Source organism: Vombatus ursinus, unplaced genomic scaffold (assembly GCF_900497805.2).
Source record: "Vombatus ursinus unplaced genomic scaffold, bare-nosed wombat genome assembly UNPS02014838.1, whole genome shotgun sequence".
In the NCBI taxonomy this organism is placed as follows: domain Eukaryota; kingdom Metazoa; phylum Chordata; class Mammalia; order Diprotodontia; family Vombatidae; genus Vombatus; species Vombatus ursinus.
The window spans coordinates 1,107,022-1,113,363 of record NW_020954616.1 but is presented as its reverse complement, the minus strand read 5'-3'; positions in this window follow the sequence as shown (position 1 = coordinate 1,113,363).

Sequence of the window (6,342 nt, the reverse complement as noted above, 5' to 3'; positions counted from 1 at the left end):
AGAGACCATTTAAGAGGCTATTGCAATAGCTGGAGTGACAAGTGAATAGGTTCCAAACTAGGTTGATTATATGAGTGAAGAAAAGGGTCCAGATGGGAGAGATGTGGTGGAGGCAGAAATACCAAGAACCGAGCAGGTATGTGTGGTGAATTAATTTCAGAGGAATTCACACCCTAAGATGATTTCTGTGGGGTTAAAGAGGGACTTCTTAGAATTATCATGCTTTTTTGTGTATTTCTACATGTGCTGATATAGTTCCATGAGTCCATTTCATCTTAAATCTTTTCTGTAGAATGACATAAAGCTGATACAACCCATATATACCATATACCTTGAGTGACTATATGAGGAATGTATTCCACATTTGAAGAAACCTAAAGACATAAGTTATACCTAAACTATAATGGGAGATTTTCCTGGAACAATTTCAGATGGAGACAATGAGCTAGAGAGAAACTGACACATTTGGGTCCTGCCCCTGAGATAAGACCCAATGCTTTTTGAATCCAAAGTTTTTTGGAGAGGAGATATAACCTGTATAGCAGGTTATTCTAAGAAGTTCCTCACATTCTGTAACCTCCTGAATTTGTCAATGGACAGGTCAGAATTCCTAGCAGTTTGCATCTGCATATTTTAGGAAAGGTTGATTGAGACCCATTAGAGGAATTTTGTTGAGGAACATTTCTGAGCCCATATGATAGCTCCCACCTCTAATGATGTTTCCTTGGCCACAAAGTCAAGAACCATTGAATCCTGTGACCAACAAGGTGAATTTAAGGATGAAGAAGATCAAAGCAGACTAGACTATGTATCTCTCCAAGAGGTAGGAAAGGGGAGCATTGCACCCCAAAATGAGTAAACTATGTCCATCTGCAATTGTGTGCGTATTATGCCTACAATCTTGAAAAGAGGGGTGGCTTCTCTTAAAAAGTATCCCCTCCCCACTGCCCAAGGCTTCCTCTGTAACCTTAGAATCAAGCATTCCAAGACTCTTCATTTCACAGAGGAATTAGACTCCTTCTGTTTAGTCCCAAAAGACAGAACTACGAGAAATGGATGGAAGTGGCAAAGAGGACAATTCAGGCTACATGTAAAGGGAAGATTTCCTATAATTAGAACTTCTGTCATTCCCCTGATCTATCAGTTTAGTGACTCTGAAAAAATGAACAAAGATTAGTCTGGCATGACTTATTCCTGAAGAAATCATGCTGTTTCTTTGTAACCATTTATATAGATGTTCACTAACCATCTCTATTCTATAATTTTCTCAGGAATTTACATATTATTACATAATTTATACATTATATAATAATATTTGTATGTTATATAATATATAATTTCTATATTATGCTCACTACAACCTGCAGGTTTTATTCTCTTCCTTTTTTTGAAATTTGCGGCAATGCATGACCTTCCCCAGTTCTGCAGAACCTCCCTGGTTTTCCCGGATCTTCAAAATATACCTGGCAGTACCTCAGCAATCACTTGTGTCAGTTCTTTTAGTACCCAAGGACATAGGTCATCTGGGTAAGAGGACTTAAATTCATCCAAGGCAGCTATCTTTTTTTTTAATAATTTTTGTTGATATCTGTTGTTTTTCATTAACAAATTTTTTTCCACATCCTTCCCCTTTCCCTTCTCATAGAGCCATTCCATATAATAAACAGAGATGTGACTCTTATCACCCTCCACTCCCCTTTCCCCCATATCAACAAACTCTGGTCACTCCAAATCCTCTGGCTTCCAAAGTCTTTCATAATCTGGCCCCTCCTTCCACCTTATTCCCCACCACATACTCTGTGATGTAATTAATGATTCTGGCCTCCTTGCCACAACATTCCAACTCCTTTCTCCCAGAGTTTTCACTGGCTATCACCAATGCCTGGAAATTCTCTACCTCTTCATCCCTACTTCCTGGCTTCCTTATCTTCAGGTATCAGCTAAAATCCCAACTCCTGCAAAAAGTTGTTGCAGGTCTTCCTTAATACCAATACCTTCCCTCTGAAAGGATTTATCTTCGATTTATCCTGTACATATCTTGTTTGTACATAATATTAACATGTATATAGCACTTAGTATGTTCTAGACACTGTGCGAAGTGCTTTACAATTATGAGCTCATTTAATCCTCACAAAAAACATGTGAGGTAGGTTCTATTATTATCCCCATTTTACAAATGAGGAAACTGAGTCAGACAGAAATTAAGTGCCTTGCCCAGGGTCATGCTGCTAAGCGTCAGAGGCTAGATTTTAACTCAGGTCCTGACTCCAGGCTTGGCACTCTATACACTGTACCACCTAGCTGTATGTTGTCTTATTAGACTGTGAGCCTCTTGAGAGTATCAACTTTTTTCCCCCTTTCTTTGCATTCGCAGCTCTTAGCAGAAGGCCTAGCATAAAGCAGGCACTTACTAAATGTTAGCTAATTGGCCCTCATTCTGCTAGGCCTTTAAGCAAAGTCTGGGTGGCTAAATTGGGTTTGTTGTAGAGGGGATTCTTGTTCAAGTGTAGATTGGGCCAGGTGGCTCCTGAGGTGATTTCAACTCTAAAATTCTATAATTCTAGGAGATCATAGATCAGCTGAAGGATTAAGGGATATTTAACCTAGAGAAAAGAAGACCTAATTGGGACATGATAGCTGTGTCCAAATATCTGAAGAGCAATTATGTAGAAGGTTATGATCTGCTTGGCCTCAGGAGGAGTACCCAGGAGCAATAGGGAGCAGCTGCAGAGACACAGATTCAGGTTTATCACAGGCTCATAGACTTAGAATTATCTCAATGGAATGCAGATTATTAAATTTTCAGTGTGAGCATTTACACTTCAGAAATTGACAAAGATATACATCAAGGCTTGATTTTGTGGATTACATACACTTAAGAAAGTGATGGAGAAAAGTTAATAATTCAGGGCTTCTTGAACTTTTTCCACTTGCACCCCCTTTTCAGTTTTGGCAGCTTTCACTGGCATGTGGCCTGAGGGCATGTGCAGTACAAAGTGAGAATGCTGTGTGTTCAGAACCAAGGCTCAGTGAAATGATGCAACACCAGCAAGCGCTGCCAGAAACACCTCAGATTCATGACGTATTTGATTTTGAAATAGTTTTCGGTCATTGTGCATTCAGAAGTCTTTTACTGTTGCCAGATTTGGGGGGTCATGACTCACCGTTTAAGAAGCACTGAATTATAGATTAAACTTATATATAAAAAAAGAATATTATACTTTTTCTCCCCCAGGAAGCTGCATGTTAAACATTTACCAGGACACCCCTGATGTGGCCATCTAGGCCAACCCTCTCCTGTTACAAATGAGGAACTAATTTCCAGAGAGGTTAAGAGTTAGAATTAGAACTCAGGTCCTCGGACTCAAAATCCACCATATTTGCTACTGTACCATGCTGCCTCCTTCTGCCCACACTGCTTGATATAAGGAAAAATGTGCAATTAGAGCCCTCCTAAAATAGAGTTCACCTTGGGAGACTGCAGATTCTCTCCACCCCTTCCCCTCAGAGATCTTCAAGCAGAGCCTGATGACCACTTGTTGTATCTGATTCTTGTCCAGGTATGGACTGAGTTGGACGTCTTTTAGTTTCCCTTCTAGCTCTGAGATTCTGGAAAGGCTGTCCCAACTGATAGGCATGTGGTGGTTGGGACTTCTTTCCTATTCTCCAGATTATTCCCACCTTCTCTACCCTTGTTTCCCAGCACTACCCCATCCAGGGTGGTCAGAGGACCCTTCTTTTAAGAACACTGACTTCTTCTTCATAGATTTCTCAATTCTTCCCTAACCCTAATTCACTTTTCTCAGCATCTCACTTGATTTTTGAAAACTTTGTAGATAGCTGTATGGTGCCCTCTGGTGTTCAGAATTCCAGAAACCAAACTATCCCCAAAGGTGGACAGGGTTTAAGAGGCCACCTACCCTCATCCGAAATAGGAATCCCTTTTGTAATATCTGCATTCCGTGGCCATCCAGTCTACAATTTAAAGAGGTCTCGTGAAAGGGAACCAACAGCTTCATTCCATTCTTAGCTCTAATTATTTTCTCTTGAATGTAGCCTAAATCTGCTATCTTCACATATTGTTTCTAAATTTGCCCCCTGGAGCCAAGCAGTATAAACATAAACCCTCTTCCACACGAGAAGCTTTCAGATATGTGATAGACTTTGTTTCCCCTCTCCACCCCACCCCCCTCCACACTCTCTCTTCCCTGAATTAAATATTTCCAATTAATGCTCCTTGAGAAAAATAAACACTGCCATCTCTTTGGGCTCCTGAGATCCAATTGGTAACATTTTCAATGTCGGTATTTACAACTCAGAAATCAGCAAACTTCAGGGCTTGATTTATTGTTTTGTTGATTGTATAGACTGGAGAAAATTTTAATAATTCAGATTAAATTTAAAATTGTGTCATGGACACATTCCCCCCCCCCCAGACCTGTTTGTGAACCACTTCTCAGCTCACCACTGACTCTACCATGAGCTCTCTCTTCATCCCTATTCAATGTCTCAAAACCCTTTTACATGGTTTCCTATTCTCTCTGTTCCTTTGTACCAGCCTCTGATAAATCAATCAATCAAACAAGTATTTACTACTGGGTGCTATGCCGTGGGAATACAAAGACACAAACAATAGTCCCAAACCCCAAGCATCTTAACATGTTACTAGTGGGAAACAAAAGACATCCAAGTAAACTCAAAATACCAATTAGGTAGTTCAGTGGACTCCCTGGCATCATGGAGGTTGGGGGTGAGGGGAAGGGGATAAGGATAAACCACTTAGGAGGTGGCACTTGAAAGACTAGATTTATCATAGAGCCTAGCCCATGGTAAATACTTAATAATTGTTTGTTGACTGATTAACTTCAAAGGACTGAAGGTAAAGGATGTTTCCTATTTCTCAGTAGAGAAATAGATGGACTATAGATGTTGAAAGAAGCATATTTTGTTTTAAAAAATTTAATGTATTATTTCCTGTACACAATGATGTCCTGGTTCTTCTCATTTCACTTTTCATCAGTTCATGAAGGACTTGCCACATTTTTCTGAAACCACCCCCTCACCATTTCCCACAGCAGAATAGTACTTCATCACAATCATATGCCACAACTTGTTCAGCCATTCCCCAGTTGATGAGCATCCCCTCAAAGGCCCTTCTTAACAGCTAAGTCTGAAGGCCTTTTCTCAGTTCTCTTCCCCTTTGACCCTTTTCTTCACTTTTTGACACTTTTAACCACCTACTGAACATTCTCTCGTCTCTCAGTTTTCATGACATTGTTTTCTCCTGTTCTCCTCTACCTCTTTCTCAGTCTACTAGATCATCATTTATATCCCACCTCCCAAACAAGAATATACTCTGAGTCTCTATCCTAGGGTATCTTCTCTTCCATTTCTATACCAGAGCCAAAAACAGCATAGAACAACTACAACTTTAATTCAGATATTGACATCTGGGGGCTTCCCCCCTACAGAGCAGACAGCCTGCTCACTTACCCAGACCCCAGGTGACCATACCCATGGATCTTAGGTCTTTCATTCCCCTTTTTGGATCAGTGCAGGATCAGTGGAGAAGGTGGTATGGTGAAGAGTCTTGATTTCATGCCATGAAGGGGCTAGGAATGCTTAGTTAGAGAAAGGAAGGCTCAAGGGGAGGTCATGGTAGCTGTCTTCAAATCTTTGAAGGTCTGCCATGTGGAAGAAGGATTAGAACTGTTCCGTTTGACCCTAGAAACCAAAACTAAGAGCAATGGGTAGAAGTACAAAGTATGAAATTTAGACTTGTCATAAAGAATAATTTTCTGACAGAGCTATCCTGAAGTGGAATAGATGGTATGGTAGGAGCTGCACTTGTTTGGTGTAGGCTGGGTTGTTTTTCCTTTAAAGACAAGGGAAGACTATTCTTGGTATCATCATTGGTTTGGCTTCTTTCTTGCCTGAGGCCTAAAAGGTCCAGCCTATAGTGAGTTGATGTCAGAGATTTAGTGGAATTTCCATTCCCCTGTAAGGATGCCTTTCCAACCTAGAATCACAAGCAAGGTAATGTTTTATTTGAGTTCAACTAGGAATTGTATTTCTTAAAGTCCTACTCTGAGTAAAATTGTTTGTATTGAATTTTATGACTGACCAGGATCTCATTGCATTCTAATCCCAAACTTGAATCAATGAACTGGCCTGAGCTAGGTCCAGCTCCGAATAATTGGTATTAGCCAAGGCTGATTGCCATAATGTCAGGGATAATTTCTATGTTGCAGTGGGGGAAAGATGGCTCAGAAGAATGGGAGCCACAGGTGATAGAATGGCCACGTACGGGACCAGTATTCTGTGGCTGCAGCAGAGATATAT